The sequence below is a fragment of the Echinops telfairi genome, unplaced genomic scaffold (genome assembly GCF_000313985.2).
Source record: "Echinops telfairi isolate 266 unplaced genomic scaffold, ASM31398v2 ScPeMD7_31;HRSCAF=116, whole genome shotgun sequence".
NCBI classification, from domain to species: Eukaryota; Metazoa; Chordata; class Mammalia; order Afrosoricida; family Tenrecidae; genus Echinops; species Echinops telfairi.
This window is the reverse complement of record NW_022103928.1, coordinates 11,609,284-11,626,998: the sequence shown is the minus strand read 5'-3', so window position 1 is coordinate 11,626,998 and position 17,715 is coordinate 11,609,284. Positions and strand designations below refer to the sequence as shown.

General features: G+C 40.7%; 1 protein-coding gene across 3 annotated transcripts in view; it reads left to right on the top strand.

The window, feature by feature from the left end:
- The window catches only part of TAFA1 (TAFA chemokine like family member 1), a 686,648-nt gene that overhangs the window by 363,178 nt on the left and 305,755 nt on the right, over positions 1-17,715 (top strand). Inside the window, exon 1 of one of the 3 annotated variants that reach the window (XM_045289971.1) lies at positions 5,237-5,285. The exons of the other annotated variants lie outside the window; for them this stretch is intronic. The gene's annotated coding sequence lies outside the window, so the exon portion shown is untranslated. Of the gene's footprint in view, positions 1-5,236; positions 5,286-17,715 lie in introns of those variants that run through there. 3 annotated transcript variants of the gene reach the window in all.

Below are 17,715 nucleotides of genomic sequence, written 5' to 3'. Positions count from 1 at the left end.
TCCAAAGACTTTCTACCCACTGGCCTGTGATCTTCCTGCATTTGGTATCATTGCATGTGTTTCATGAGTCTGAAGAAGACTTTATAAATTGGTATCAGACATATGGGCTAATATTGGATTTATAGGCTTAGACTGGACTGGGTTGGGATGTTTTCTCAATACTCAACTGCTATCGTATATAAGCCCCTCTCTTACATACATATGAGTGTTTATAAATTTGTTTCTCCAGTCTACCCAAACACAACCCACCTTATATAGGGTTTTTAGTCTGTAAATCTTTATGGGAACAGACAGGCATGTATTTCTCCAATATAGAAGCTGGTGGATTTGAACTGCTGACTTGGTTAGCATTCCAACACTCACCAACTGTCTGCGGCTATATAATTCACAAACTATTCACTGATTAATTGAAGCCTCCTGGCTGTGCATCAACTTTAAGCAGAAGCTAAGATCAGGGAGTGCCTGCTACTCTGTACTGCATGACCACACATGACCCGGTTGGCATTCGGTTCTGCTACTCAATCTGTATCATTGTCCCCTTTGACTAAGAATTTTTGGAAAAGGGGAGAATTAGTTGAGAACTATGTCTCTTCCTCTGTTTTTCAGCCCCACCACTCTTAATTATATTGTCATTGAGGCCAGAAAACAGCACTTTAAAAGTAAGTTTCTATAAAATGTTGTGTTATTCTTATTTTCAGGGCTTATACAATTAAAATAAATGGCCTAGGCCTGCACACTCTTCAGAATAGCTAAAATAAAAATAAAATGTTGGTGGAAATATGTAACATCCGAGACTCTATCTCATAATTTGCTGATGGGAAATGTTAAATGGTACAACCACTTTGGGACACTGGTAATTTCTAATTAATTTAATTATGTGGCTATCCTGTGACCCAAACATGTTAACTAAGTATAAGGGCATTAGAAATGAATGTACATGCCTTCAAAAAGACTGTGCAAGCCTGTTTTCAGCAGCTTTATTCATAACAGGCATATCGAGAAACTCCCCAATTTCCATCAACAAAAGAATGGATAAATTATGATGTGTTTATCAATAGAAAACTACACAGCAATAAAATAAAATTAACTAAAAATGTTGGTGAATCTCAAAAACATTATGCAATTCAATGGAAGAAGCTAGACACAAAAGAATATATTCACTGTAATGTCATTTGTATGAAGTACATGAGCAGGCAAAAGCAATCTATGGTGGCAGAAGGTAGCTGGATGTCAGGCTACCTGCCCTAACACATCATCACGGGTCCGGCAGGCACAATTGTATAGTGATAATATGTAAAGATTATAGTAAAGTCATAGAGAGCATGAGCAATAGAAGTGAGAGAGATATAATGGAGTCAGAAACATTTCATGGTAGCAATGCTCACCTCAACCCCAATTGGTGGTCCACGTGGAGAGAGATATTTAATGTTAACCAAGGCTTTTATATTCTCTGGGGACATGCAAGCCCCCTAATTACAGATGAAGACATACATCATAGGAAGGGATTGTGCTATAGGTAATACAGTAATGGGAGGGGGGTGTTCTAGGGGTATCCACGCAATAGGAAGAGGAGGGGTATAGATGTGGCAAGATGGGCGGATCCTAGATACAGGATGGCGGTCTAACTTTGGATGTCAGAGCAGGTTTGACCTGTTCCCTGGCACCATTATCAGTAGGGTGTGAACTCCACCTACAGGAACCACATCAATGACTGCAGACCTCTAGAGAAGAAGGAGCCTATTGTCCTTAACAGAAGGGAATGGGGCCTACCATAGTCTGGTGACTGACTGTCTTCAGGGAGGATGTCTGTGAGCATGTGACCTCCCCCCCAGATGCTAACAAAAAGCCTCTAATGTTTGGGGGAGACCAAGCTGGGAAAAATCTCTATATAATCCCACAGCGGGGGCAGGGAGGGGGGTAGCGAATCACTGAGAAGGAGCACAAGAGGACTTTCTTTAGGGATGAGACTGTTTAACTTATCTGGGAGTTGTTTACCTGGTTACACTAAATGGAATTGACAAAAGTTATCTATTTATAACAATAATAAATAAATAAAAGGAACTGCAAAGTTTATGTACAACTAAATATCTCATGGGGTTTGGCTCCATGATTTGGGGGCCTAGGTTCATGGGCTCATGGGATATCTCAGATGAGAACATATTTAGTGCTTCTGTTTCAGCGCCTGGAGTTTTTTTAATCGTGCAAGCAACCATTCAATCTACAGTTGTTCTCTACACACCGGGAATAACAGAGGAAGAAGGGTCAGGAATAGGACTAAGTGAAATGTGTGTTTAATTGCTACATGAATAACTACCCCTTTTGCCAGGAGACCAGAACAACTGGGTCATGTGCAGCTCCCATTAATGAACATTTGATCAATGATTCTGTAGAAAAATCCAGATTAAGAGGGGGATAATTTAGGGAATTTCTAATTCTTATAAAATCCATACTTTCTGGAGCTCTGGAGTGTGAATGAAGCCCTGAAACGAATGCCCTGAGATAATCTTTCAACCTTCACCCAAAATATCCCTTTGGAGTCTTCTTAACACCAAACAGTAGTGTAACTTGTAAAAATGTCTGCCTTCAGCATCATGTTGTTTTAAGATCTAGTTATATGTGACCAAGCTGACAATATCATCTTAAAATACAAGATAATAAACTTAAGGGACAGTGAATTTATGATAATTGAGGAGGAATGACTCAATATCATTGATATTGAATAAATTCGTGTATTGCTGTATATTTCACTGTCTATTCGTAACAATAACAAAAAATGAAACAAATTCTAATAAACAAATAGAACCTAATAAAACAGTAACACAGTTTTACAGATATTATGTGATTAATAAAAATATAAATAGTACAATAAGTATGGCAATTTTCTAGGGAGAAGGGGAATAAGATAGGATTTAAATTCCCTGTCATGATTTTAGAATAAAGATAAATACAACAAGCACTATTCATGAAGGTGTACTTTTCAGACTTATAATTTTACCATATTTATACAGTACTTAAAAACTAAAATTTACCAGTGCATTGTACTAGAACTTATATATTAATATAATGTGAAGTGGATAAAATAAAATTCTGCTTTTTACACTAGTACTTGGCATGGAAATAAGAACAATAACCTTATATATTAAAAATGATTTTAAAACTTATCAATGACATATCATTTCTATAAATCCTGTTTGAGTCTTGATTTTTAAAATCATGAAAAGATATTTTTGAGCTATGAGGGAGTTTTGAACAGGAACTGATTTCTAGATGATAGTAAGGGTTTATTGTTAATTTTGTTGGCTGTAATAATGGTATTGTGACAAGGTAAAATTAAAGGGTGCCTTTCATTTATTTACACAAAACATTTCCACCAACAAAGAAATGAAGTAAGATTAACAGAGGGTTGGATATTAGGAATGAGGAACCTATGTGTAAATTTGGTAATTATAATAAGTATCACAAAAATCATAGACCAACACCAGGGTGCTGTAGGAGAGATTTAGTGGACACAGAGTTAAAGGAGATGGCAGGCGAGGTAAGCCAGGTGTGCATCCTTGAGGTTTAAATTGGAAGGAAAGATAGGAGGATCTCCAGCCACTGAAGTTAAGCTGAGTTTGTAAGGACTCTGATTAGGAGGATATTTGAAGAGAACAGAAGAGCTAACAGAAGCAGCAGACCATCAACATTCAAAGAGGTGGGAGTGGGGTGGGCTAGGGTGCGGGAAGGGTGGGCGGAGGATGGGTGTGGGGTATAGGATTTTCAGAGGCTGGTTTTTCAGAAGTAGGGGTTTAGGGCTTTCTTGTCAGGTGCCTCTGGATCAGCAGCTCTCAACCTGTGGGTCGCGACCCCCCTGGGGGGGTGTCGAACAACCCTTTCACAGGGGTCGCCAAAGACCATCAGAAAACACATATTTCAGATGGTTTTAGGAACCGAGACACCGCTCCTCTATCTGTGTCTCCAGGTGGGTCCACTCACATGCAGATTTGCCTGCATACAAGTACCCAGGGTGAAGACTGTTACCCATGCTTCAAGACAAAATTTCACTGATTTATAATTAGAAATAAATATTTCACAATATATAACTATATACTGTTTTGGTGATTAATCACTATGCTTTAATTATGTTCAATTTGTAACAATGAAAATAGATCCTGCAAATCAGATATTTACATTATGATCCATAACAGTAGCAAAATTACAGCTATGAAGTAGCAACGCAAATAATGTTACAGTTGGGGGTCAGCACCACATGAGGACCTGTCTGAAAGGGTTGCTCTGGAAGGACTCAAACTTCCAGTCCCTGAGTTCAAAACCCAATGTGTTAACTGTTTTGACCACACAGGGACTTCCCTTGAGCAGGAAATGGAAACAGAGACCCTTGAGATGCTAAGAAGGAGCCAATGAGGGAGAACTGGGAAAGACAAGGAATTTAGAAATTGAACACTGTTGCATTCAGAAAGTATTACCTATTACCTAGGCACTGGAGTTGGAGGAGCTCTGGTGGTGTAGTGGTTACACATTGTGCTGCTAACTGCAAGGTCAGCAGTTCAATACCAGCAGCCATTCAGCTGGAGAGAGGTGAGGTGCTTTTTACTCCCATAAAGCTAGACGTGGAAACTCCCAGGGGCAGTTCTACCCTGTCCTGTATCGACTTGGTGGCCGTGGGTTTGGACTTCTGGAGGCACTGCAGTTAAGCTGTTGGAAAGACAAGCTGATAGCTTCCTGGGGGCTGTCCCACTGCATTACAAGAGGATGGGCACAAGGTTGCAGTAACAATCAAGACATTGAGTATTTGCCCTTGAGGGTAGGGCAGAAAGAAGAGCTAGTGAGGGGAATTTGAGAGCAAGGATCTCCATTTGTGGATAATGAGAGGAGCCTGTGTTAATGGGAGAGCCAGATTCCTGGCCTCAGGTTCTGAAGGCCAATCTCAGCACTCACACAGTTAAACACACACACTTGGCATTTCAGAGGCCAAGGGCCCTGCCTATGGTAACAGTGCAGAAGGAAAAATGCCAGAGGGCAGCCCTTTCTTGGGCCTAGAATTAAAATGACCAGCTTTCATATTTCCTTGGGTTTTGTAGAGATTACCCAAGTCTCGCCCCACACTTAACTTTCTCCCCTGCCCCGCCCCCATCTTTGAGCTGAAAGATCACCTTCCTGAGTGGAAATCAGTGCGAGGGACCTGGAGCTCTTTTCCTTTGCCGTCACAGTACAGGGGACATGAACCACCACCTGCTCTCTGTCCCTTCAAGTCCAGAAGAGGCAACCCGGTGAACTGGCAGCCGGTAAGAGCCCTCCTCTTTGCCCCACTCTACCCGCTAATAGCTTTGAAGGCACCTCCTGGTGTTTCCGTATACATCTTAAGTGTTTTAAAAATAACATCCGGGAAGTTGTTTTCACAGGGAATGTTTCCAGGTCTACATCTTGCACTATGTAGACTTTCAATTAGCCCTGTCTTCCCCTCTCTCTGCCCTGGCCCCGTACCCCGAAGCCAGGTCCCTTTGTAAATCTAATTGTCTGCTTATTTGATTGGAATGAAGGACATTTTTAGGTCTTTCATGGAGCATACTTCTTGAGCCTAGTCAGAGGTATTTTGTTGAGAGCAGGAAGGAGGGTTTTACCTTATTTTGTTTGTTTTAAATTTAAAAAAACCAAAATTCTGAGAGCCCTACCATCTTTTCTGAGACCTTTTAGAAGGCTCAGAGGGCCTACAAGGTGAGACCGGGACCCAGTGAAAATCTCTCTGGGGGGTGTTCGTGAGCCTTCAGGTGGATTCCAGAGCATCAAACCATACAGGGTGGAGGAGGAGGACTATTCCTTATGGGTCCCAGCAGACGGCCAGCTCCTGGCTCCCCCAGAGCAGTGGTGTGTGTGATCCGCTGACGCTTCAGTCCACAGAGGAGTGCTTAAACAGCGATCCCCCCAAACTCACAAGCCCTGGCCCACTGCTCCGATTTATAGGGCCTCCCTCACAGCTCACTGCCCTGGAGGGACCCCGTAAGCCACAGTAGAACTAACCCTGTGAGTTTCTCACACTAGAATATTTACAGGAGCAAAAAGCCTCCTATTTTTTCCCAAGGAGCAATCAGTGATGATGATCAGCCAGCCTTGTGGTTAGCAGCCTAATACATTACCCCTTCTGGTGACCCTACTATCTAAATGTGCTCATGGAGAGGCTTGTTGATTTGAACCATCCACCTCATGGCCAGCAGTCCCATGCTTACCTGACAGCTCTACCAGGGCTCCTCCTCTCCCTGCAGTGGGGCCCTGTTTCTGCCTTCAGAAAGCTCCTTGGTGGTGGCCATGGATGCTCGTCCCCTCCCTTGCACGGCTGAGAGTCCACGGCTGTTTCTAATCCAGAATTAGCAGGCGTAGAAAAGCAGGCCCTAGAGGTAATCAGTGTCCTGCACTTGCTGCAGCTCACCCGTTAATCAGCGTGCACAAGGGAACATGGTCCTGGGTCCTGGTGTGACCCCTGACACTGCCAGAGGCACAAAAAGAAATGTCATGTTTTTAAGGAGCTTCACTAGAATGAAGCTAGCCTTGGGCTGACAATGGTATCTATCTAAAAGAGTCTCTGAAAGCAGAAACGAGGTGAATACGAAGCAGATCAAGTGTAGGAAACGCACAGGGTGTGGCTGAGCTTGCTGGAGAATTAGCCCATGGAAGATTATGTCACCATAGGCACCAGATTAGTGTGACTGTTTATCAAGTGAGCCTAGAATTCTTTTTATTTGTATTATTACCTAGCCCACGTTTTTAATGATGTCTCATCTCCATTTCTCATCCAGACACTTTCCCCCCTATCAGCCTTCTTCAATGCCCTGTTTTCATATTAAAGATCATACTTAAAATATTAATACCCCCTGTTCTTTGATTCTTTGTTTGCTCATCGCATGCAAAACGCTACAGTTCAGCTCCATCGATGTTAACTGTTACTGTACAGCTAGAGTCAATGAGTTATTAATGATTATTTCATGATATGCTACAGTGAGAGTTTAATATATTCACACAGTTCTTATTCAGAAATGTTCTGCTAGCACTACCCAATAGATAGAAAATAAAATATATCTGTCTTTTCAAAGAAAGAAAAGGACGTGCTTTGTAATCATTGTAGAAGTAACTAAGTACCTTTGAGGAAGTTGGTTCAGGCCTTGGAGAATTTGAGGTACATCACATTTTTTCGTAGCACTGACTGAGATATGGACCATACACATATAGCTCAGTGAAATAACACAAGTGTTTATTTCTAAGGTGGTTAGTCATGTGCTTCCAACATATTCCATTGGATTGTTTTTAGTTTTTGTATTAACTGATAGGAATTGTCAATATATATTCTTTGCACATTCCTGTTATGGAATGGGTTCTTTGCTTATTCTGGATAGGAATCATCTGCCCATTGTCTACATTACATTAAAAAAAATAACCACCACGTTAGCAGTATTTTCGCTTTTCATGGTATGTTGATGAACGAGTCTTCTTTATTTTAACAGAATTCAACATATCATTCTTTTACTTTATGCTGAGTGTGTGTGTGTGTGTGTGTCCTATTTTGAAAACATCTCTTAATTCCTAGATCAGGAAGATGATCTCCATTATTACCTTCTAGAAGGTTTACTGCTTGTCTTTCACAATCAGACCCACTTAGACGCTGTGTGTGTGTGTGTGTGTGTGACAGGAATTGGTTTCTGTTATTCCATATGGATAGCAAATTGATCTTATACTTGCTGAAATGAACAGATTTTTCAGTCTATGTATTTTAGCTAAATATTTAACATTAGAATTAATTTTGTAAGTACAGTTAAATAAAGGATTCAAGGCTACTATCATTAAGGCAATTCCAACTCATGGTGAACCTGCATAGGGCAGAGTGGGAACTGCTTTTTAGTTTCTGAAGCTGGAATTTCTTACAGGAGCAGACAGCCTCATCTGTCTCCAGAGAAGCAGCTGGCGGATTTGAACCACTCACTTTTTAATTATCAGCCCACTGCCTAACCCATGCCACCATCAGGATTCCTTCAAGGAAAGCATTAGATCTTCAAAGTATAACCCATTTGCTAGCTCCATCAGACTAATACCAAGCAATTTACCCTCCACCAGGCCACTCACGCCTTTTAATCTTGGTTATTTATTGAGCACCTTGTACTTTTCTTGGAACTAGAAGACAGCAGTAGACAACATAGAGCTTCAATTCTAGATGGGAAGACTGTAAGTGAATCTATACAATATGTAATTTCAGATACTGATAAAAGTTATAGAGAAAAATAAAGCAGAATAAAGACAGGGAACATGAGGTGACACACCCCAGCACTGTTTATAGCTTCAAAGTGTTTTCATTAGGGAACACATCACTCGTTATCACAAAATTCCCCTGAGGTCAGTGATAAGCCCATGTGACATATGTGAGAAACAACTTTTCTAGCTTGTCCTTGAGTAGTGTAAGGCAGTGCCACAGCACAATAGTTGTACCAGGTGCTCTGAGCAACAGAAAGCCAATCTTCTGCGTTTTTATTGGACATGATGTCTGTCTCCCTTTTTACAGCCACTGTACATTGGCATTCTACTTGCTCAGAGAAGTTGATGGCAAGGTTTATGTATCTCCACTGTTAAAATGCCACATTCTCATAGCATGCCTAGAATATCACTGTTCCCTGAAGGTAGATTGCATTTATTTATTCATACAAAGATGTGTATTGATTAGTGACACTGTTTCAGGCAACAACCTGACAGCAAAAGAGTGACAGCATGCACACACACACACACACACACACACACACCACTGCCATTAAAGAACATAACTCAGTGGGACAAAGGGCAATACATGAATAGATACAAGGAAGCTAAACAGCAATTGTTTAAATTAATTAGAAAAGTATGCCCAAGTTCAGTAATGTGTTCTTTTAAGAACTGTCTTACAGGATCATACTTGAAACAGCAGCTGCAAAGATTAAACAGAAAACTTAGGAACAAGGACTTGCTGTTAAGAGGGGATATTATTCAAAAGAGGAGGGTGAGAATGATTGCACACTTGAAGATCATCATCAATGTCACTGAATTGTTTGTGTAGAAAATCGTTGAGTTGGTATAAGTGCTGTGGTGTATATTTTAATAACCAACAAATTTTAAAAATTAAAATCAACAGTGATAAAAAGGAAGACTATTTATGATACTAAGGGATGTTTGAAGATAGTACAAGAAGGCAACAATATGAAGAAGAATCACAGAAGAAGGGTGGATGTTTTAGTAAAGTAGCCAGGAAGCATGGATGTGGCATTTGAATGGAGGTTTAAATAGCTTTCACTAGTGTGGAGTGAAAGCCATGTCCAGATGGAAGAGAAGGCAGTCTCAGGACTGTAGACATTCCTGAGGCAGCAGCGTGTTGAGTGTGGGCAAAGCCCACTGACCAGCTGAGAACGGGTAGTATCCAGCACCAGCAGACATGGGCATTTCACTGCAGGCAGCCGAGTGCCACTGGAATATTTCTATGAGGATACCAGTCTGCTACAGGCTAGTTTATAATCCAGAAGGACCTCTCTGGCTGTGGTGGAACTCTGAGGTTACCTTAGAAGGCTACTATACTAGGGGAGCTAATCATGGTCAGATTTAGAAGAAAAGAAAGACCAATGGCTGGAGCTAAGATGTGTTTCAAAACTGAACCTTCAATGTTTACAAATGAATAGAGTGTGAAGGTTAAGGGGGAAAGAGAGAAATTATAGATGTCTCCTTTGGTTCTTGATTTGAGCATTTGGGAAGGTGATGGTCCCATAAATAGGATTGAACAGATTTTTGGCTCAAGCTAAAGAATTCTGTTTTACGTAGTTTAAGTATGAGGTGTACATAGATCATCTAATTGGAAATTAATAATTAGACAGACTTGCCCATCATATATAAGCAAGAAGGTTGTAAGACTAGCACCCTGAGATATGTGACATCTAAGTTTAGAGTTGTCATCCATGATAGCGATATAATTGGCATAGCTGTTATGCTTTGGGCTGTGATCCCCAAGGTTGGCAGTTCGAAACTACTAATCGCTTCACAAGAGAATAATGTGGCTTTCTACTCCTGCAAAGATTTACAGTCCCAGGAACTCAAAAGAGCAGTTCTACCCTGTCCTTTGGGTCACTATAAGTGGCATCAACTCAATGGCAGTGAGCTTTGAGTGAGTATTGAATTATAGTTTCCATTGGAAACTAGGAAGAAAAAATCATGGACAGGAAAAAAAGGAAGATCTTCTGGTCCAATAAGCCACAAAAACATACCAAGTATTTTATATACTGATTCTCTGAATTCTTTTTTAAATAGTTTTATTGGGAGCTCTTACATATCATCACAATCCACACATTCATCCAGTGTGTCAAGCACATTTGCACATATGCCGCCATCATCATTTTCAAAGCATTCTCTTCCCACTTGAACTCCTGATATCAGCTCCCCATTTCTTCCCCCTCCCTCCACCACCCACCCTTCCTCGCGAACCCTTGATAAGTTATAGGTTATTTTTTCATATCTTACATTGTCCTCTGTCGCCCCTCCCCAACTTTTCCGTTATTCGTACCCCCTGGGAGGGAGTTCTAGATTGATCCTTGTGATGATGAATTATTTTTCCTTATACAGTAAGCATCTCTGAGAAAGTCTACAAGGGCATGGGCTTACTTCTTAAGCCTTGTTTAAGCCAACATTCCTCAAAATTATTTATCTATAAACTTGTCCTCAGAACAAGACCTGTTAACACCCTATGAGACTAGTAATAGTCTTCTTGCAAGGAAAATGTCTGAGAAAAGCTGTTCTTCATGTGTTATGTTATTAACATGTAAGAGTAAAATTGCAGTGGACACTACTTATCACAGCCCTCAACAAACATGAAAACAGTAAGCATTAATCTTGTTCAAAAGTGGCTATTTCTGCAATCTTATTTAAGTGGCAAAGTGTCCTTTAAAAGCCCTTTTGCAAGGGCAGTTCCCTAGAGCCATAATAATTGAAAATTAAGAAGTTACAGAGTCATAATTAAATTGCCCCCTTTGAACCTTTGTTGGCTAGAGCTGAATATTAACCATGTCCCACTCAGACCAAGAGTAGCAAGAAATATTCTGAACACCAACTGCTACAAGATAACATAAGTTTTGACAGCTTCCTAATTACCTGACTACCCAGTAGTTAAAAACTCTTTAATACTGTAGCAATTTCCTTCTTTGCACAAAAGTCAAAAGGTTTATCTAATTTGCTATTTAATTGATATCTATATTGCTGCTTTAAAAAGAATGCACACTCCTCCAATCTGTTTAACTGTTAATTTGCAACCTTTGAGCTACATATGAGAAAGACTTTTAAAAAATAAATTACTCAATGAATTATAAAACTACACTAAAATAGATGTAATCCTTAAAAAAATACAGAAATAAAAAAGAATTCAGGCATTTGTGCATGTGAGGTTTTTCACCTCAAGATCTAACTCACTTTCCATTTGATAGCTATATATGATTGTATGCTTTATTTCATCCCTTCTAAGCTCTATTGCTTAGCAAGACCAGTCCATGGAAGAAGGACATCATGCTTGGAAAAGTAGAAGGGAAGGGGGAAAAAACAAGGAGAACCTTGAGCAAGATGGATCGACACAGTGGCTGCAACACTGGGTTCAAACATAACACTCCTGAGGCTGGCACAGGACCGGTTTCGTGCTGTTGATGTAGGGTTGCTATGAGTCGGAACCAGCTGGATGACCTCAAACAAGCCTTATTTCACATCTATATAGTGAGGAAATAGCAGTCTTTATGTCTTTTTGTCTTCCAGTTATTGAAAACATTAAATCTCAAAACTCTGTAAAAAAGATTAGAACAAGGCTGGTCCATATAAATTGTTCAGAAATTTGGAGCTCTTCCCTACCTTTCTTGGGAACTGTCTTGATTTGACAGAAATGCGAGTTTGAGTGAAATGAATGAACTTTTGCATGCATGGCAGTTTCCTCTGTGAGATCAGTCGAATAGAGCATCTTTACAGTTAGGGGCACAGACCATAACATGTTGCCACATCTCAGACACAACTGGCAGCATAGCTGGGCTATTAGAGTCTACAGCAAAGGTGTTGAGGATATCGCCATGGCTGCCACTTGCAGAATACGTTTTACATACCTAGTGTTCTACTAAACGTTTTACCTGCGTAATCGAAGTGCATCTTTACAATCGCCCAGTGAGATGAGTTGTAGTGTCCATCCTGCTTTACAATAACAACAAAGTATTGGGATTAGAGACTCCCCCAAACTAGCCCAAGATCAAAGTGCTGATAAATGACGAATGTAGAAAAACAAACCATGAAACCAACTGCTATGTGATGGACTCCAAGTTCACAGTGACCATGTAGGATGGAGTAGAACTGTTCCTTGAGGCTTCTGAGGCTGTAAATCTTTATGGGAGCAGTAAGTCACTTCTTTCTTCTGAAGATTGGCTGGGGGTTCAATGTGCTGTTCTTGAGATTAGTCAGCGAACCACACCACCAATGCTTCTAGATGAAGGCAGACATGGGCCTAAATCAGCTACTTCCAGAACCAACACTCTCACTTATAGTAAAATATGTTCTCCATAAGTATTTGTGAAGGACTTCATGAATTAGATAATTCTAGGTGAATTCTGAAAGAAAAAGAATACGAGTAAAAATAAGAATATAGACACAGGGTAATATTTGAAATAGCAAAAGCTGTTCTTGAGGGAGATGAAGAAGGAAGAATTCAGGCATTTGTGGAAAGGTACGTTAGCAGGGTTGGTTCTTGCTCTCAGTGGGATTATAATAGATACATTAATTTGACAGGTAGCTAAATGTGTAAACAATAGAAGGAATGTGGCAAGTCTGCAGGAACTCCTGATGTCAGCTTGCCTGGAGTGAAACACACCAAGAAATGAGAAGGATAAAAACAAAAGAGTAAGGTTCCCGGGATGGAGAGTTTATAGCTAATGGAAAAGAAACTAGAAATTCTTAAACCAATAAGTTGCACAATATCCTTTTCTTATAAAGCCATAATGATTCTGGCAATGGCTTAAGCAAAAAGCTTTCCCTTGGTCAGTAGAATGCTATTCCTATGGTTTTGCCAAAAAGACTTCAATTTCCATCCAGGCCCTTCCCACCATTTTCTCTCTCAGCCAAAATCAACCTAGAGCTCTTTCTCTTCCCATACAATGATTTCATCCATTGTTATATACCTTAAATGTCCAATTAAACATGCTTAGGTCACATTTGGTGGACCTATGTGTATACTACACAGCAGTTACATGCATGTTCACAGTCTCGCCTCACTACAGATTTAAAAATGAACCAGAAATCTGTCTGCATATCGCCACCACCTTTTGGGGGCTTGCCTTCTTACATGTTTTGACTCCCATACTGTACGGCCATGCTTCCCAAGGTGGACCAGTCCGTCCTCGATCGCATTAGCACAATCCAGGGGTTTGCAAAGCCCGACCAGTCATCTTGGATTAAGAATTGTAGTACAAAGTTTTAATTACTGGACGGGGCAAGGGGGGCACTGAATGCTTTTCTGGAAAAGGGGTGGTAGGCCAAATATATTTGCTGTTTAGATGTGCGTTTTCATAATCTTGCCTCTCTCTTGATTCTCAATCTTGTGAGCATTATGAGGAAACAAATCATTGCTTCTCTATTCACATGTTAGATTAGAAATATCACTGATATTTCTCTTCAACTATCTCAAAACAAAAGCTCTATGTTTGATTCTGTCTGCCATTCAAACTGTTAGTTTGAAAGGCTGACTTTCTTTGTCAATGCATTAAGCCTGTGCTAACAATTTCAAAATGCTAAGGGGAAAAAAGATCCCTGCAAGCTCGGTTTCTCTGCTTTTGTCTCGTGTTCACCCCTCGTGTGTCGGAGTCAGACTTGCTCCCTTGGGGTCTCCAATCTGGGATCTTTCTTAAGTAGATTGCCAGACCTTTCTGCCAAGAAGCTGCTGAGTAGACTCCTCCCTCCAAGCTTTCCATTAGCAGTCATGCGAGTTCACCATGCTGACCCGGAACTGCTCCCTGGAAACTTATGGAGCGGAACTCTGCATGTCGATGAGCCATTTTCATAAGGTGGTACCAGCTATACGTCTCATTTCTGGGGGGGAACAATCTCATGCTGACAAACGATAACCGCAGTCTTCCAGCCCCTGCCATTGAGTAGATTGCAATGCATTGCCACTCTAGAGGAGAGAGCAGAAGTGCTCCCTAGCGTTTCAGAGGCTCCCATCTCTATGGGAGCAGAGAGCCTTCTCTTTCTCCTGGGAAGGGCTGCTGTGGTCCAGCTGCCAACCTTCGGGTTAGCAGCCCAATTTGTAACCCAGTATTAGACCAACAATGCCAAGAGCTTTGTATATTTTCTGACATGCATCTAAGGAGCCCATACCAAGAATCCCTGCTGTAGGCCAACTCTGAGTTGTCTTGGAGACTAAATGAAGTATAATGATTCAATAAGAATCTATTCTCAAGATCAGATATGCAAGGGTTCAAATCCATCTTTGCCTCCTTCGAACTGTGTCATCCTAGGCAAATTGTCTAAGCCTTACTGGTCCCATCACGAATGCCAGCATCAACATCTTTAGGCATCAGTATGGTTTAAATGAGGTAGTCTATCTAACGGCACTGGCATACACGTTTGATGAACGTTAGTGATTATTTTCCTCCTAGCATTAGTATTTATTGGGCATCTAAGGTTTTTGTGGAAATCAGCACAAAGAAGCTGTCTTTGGAGACATTTGGGGGAATCAGAAGGGCGATTTCCAGGTCAAGAACCGAGGTGGGAAAAGCCCTTTTTGTTTCATTCCGAGGTCCACCAAGGGACTGCTCCTTCTCGCCTCCGATGAACGAGGTCAGGGAGAAAAGGGAACCTTGTCAAAAAAACACGAAGAAGCAGAAGTTGATCAAAGTGCAGAAAATCTCTCTGCAAAGTTATTGATTAAAGTTTAGGATTTTTTTTAAAATTCGTTTTCAGGGAAATACACTCAGGAACATTACTAAAACATGCTCTCAGCAGTACAGAAAACAGCCTCTGATGTGATTCTTGCTCGGCACTTTCGAAGAAGTAACTTTCCTTTGGACTTTAGAACATCCCTACCTGTAAGGTTAAGTGATACTACAAACACTCGGATTCGAATAAACTGTGCACAGTTCTCCCCGAGGTCAAGGAATTGATAGGACCATCTAGTTCAGAGCGTCATTGCACAACAGGAAAAAATAGAAATAAAAACTACAAGCTCTCTTTATTACTTAAAATGTTTGTAGCCATATTAAATAACAAATTAGGATAAAGAAACAGGTACAATTAATGCTCATGATATATCTTGTTTGAACTTATTTCCCATATATCATTTCAACATGTAATCTGAATTAAAATTATTAAAGATCTATTTGCATGCTTACTAGGAACCAGACTTTGAAATCTAGTAACTGTATAGTATGCTCACAAGACATTCATATTCATTTGCCAAGTTTTCAACGGTGAAAGAAAAACACAGGTCTTCCAAAGCAATGAAGTTCTATTTAGAGGGGGGATTTTTTTTACAAGGTTTCTGTTTTTTAAATTTACATGTACAGTAATGAAAGATTTTGTTGTTCAGTCATAAAAGTCATATATCAAAAACACAACAGCCTGGGTGGCTCGTGGCTACTGAATAGCGCAGGGTAGTAGAAAAGAATGTAGAGTTAGTAGTTTGTATGTTTGAATACTGCCTCCCTCATTTACTCGCTGTGGGTCTGGGCAGCACACATTAACAGTAACTCAGCCACACTTTCATCACCCTCACCCAGACTTCACACCACACGTTTGCTGTGAGGGTTGAATGAGATAGTGAGAGTGAATGAAATGTGCACTCTTCATGAATGACATGTAAACACATTTGGTGTTTTTAATGAGATGGAGAAAGTTAGTTATGCAGGGATTTCCAAGCCGATTTTGTGACATTTGCAGCGGCAGATGAAATAATTTCCTCTAAATTATGGCCAATGATGATGATAAATCCCAAAGTTAAGATTTCTTGGGTTGGTAGCACTTTAAATCTTTAAGCTAAGTCTTTTTCATATTCCTATTGCTTTGCTTTTTCCTTATTAGCTCTCAAGATGTCTTTTTTCTTTTTTTAAAAAGTTATTTATTTTTTAAGTGGCAGCATGGGCCTTTGAGGTGTACATGTCTCTATGTCTACTTGTGAGTATTTAGAAAGAATATATACATTTAGTTGTTAAGTCCATTTGCATTCATGGAGAAAGAGAGATTTCTTTGTTTTACTTCATAGACTTCTCAAGTGTTTCATGTTTGAATAAAGAAAAAATACTATTTTTATAGTTCAATAAGAACAGAATGGTGGGGGAAGGTGTAGGAGGGGAAACCTCTTATAGCGAGTAAAAGGCTCTGATTATTAATAGAGCTAGGGGATCAGCTTACTCCCCTTTGGAGAATCAGTTCCATAATTGTCCACCTGAGGTGAGTTGAGACACATCACTACTAGCGCTTTGCTTCTCCCCGGTGGCGCAGCTCAGCTCTGGAGAGCTGCCTGTGTGAGCACCACAAATTCTATTTCTTTGGGTTCAGATTTGAGATGCGTGTTCACTGTTCCTCTACACGGGATTTGAAAACACACTCCATGTCTCTCCTCACGGATGTCTTCTTGCATTCCGATCTCAGCCCCTAAAGAATTCGTCTGTTTGGTTGAATTCCACCACAGCCTGAGTTTCCTTCACACATACCTTAAGGCTCTATTGAGATCACATAATCCCAAGTACACTGTTGGCATTTTGTGGAAAGCCATCTAGGTTTTTTCATGCTAAGCACTCAAAGAATCTATTCTATATCTTTAGATAATTTCTGAAAAGAGTATTAGATATCAAGTGAGTGGACTAAAGGGCCATTCACTCAAAAATATCCCCTGCACGGGCTGTTAGCCAACTGGTTTATAGAACTTTCTTGAGATGATGTGTTTGGACATACTTCCTATTGCAACATACAAGTTGTCTACCCATGTGCTTACTAATGATTGAATGCATACCATGTGCAGACACTCTGCCAGGTGCTCAGGTACACACACGGTCACTGCCCTTGGGGAGTGTGTTATGAATGGTGAGGTAGTTAGTTTATTGTGCCAACCTGGCCAATAAACACATGTGGGGTTAATTGAAGGATGGAGGGATAAATGACTAGGTGAGCCTCACCTTTCTAGTTCTCGGGTCTCTTGCTATCTGATGGTTGGACCAGGGTGCAGCTGCCTTAGCCAGTTCCCTGCTTTAGCTGGCAAGGCTCACTTCCTGCAAGACATCCCTGAGGAGAAGCCATATGGACCTACCCCCAATGCAGCCCTGGGTGCTGGAGCAGAGGTGTGGAGACCCCTGCCAGCACTGAGATGTTTACACATTCACTGACTCGGCTTCCTCCTGTAGTCGGCATCATTGCGTGTGTTTTGTGAGATGGAGGAGGACTTTGTGGATTGGTGTTGGACATATGAGTTAATGGGTTAATGTTGGACTTGTGGGTTTGGGAAACACTGGGTTGGGATGTTTTCTTGATGTGCACTTACCCTTTATATAAAACGCTCTCTTCTACATATGAATTTCTGTGGATTTGTTTCTCTATAGTACCCAGACTAACACAGATGGGGAGACCTGTTCATTAAAATAGTCATATAAACAGGTGAAACATTTGCCATGGTAGTATGTAAAACAGTGAGGAGAGTAGTTATTGGAGCATTTAAGC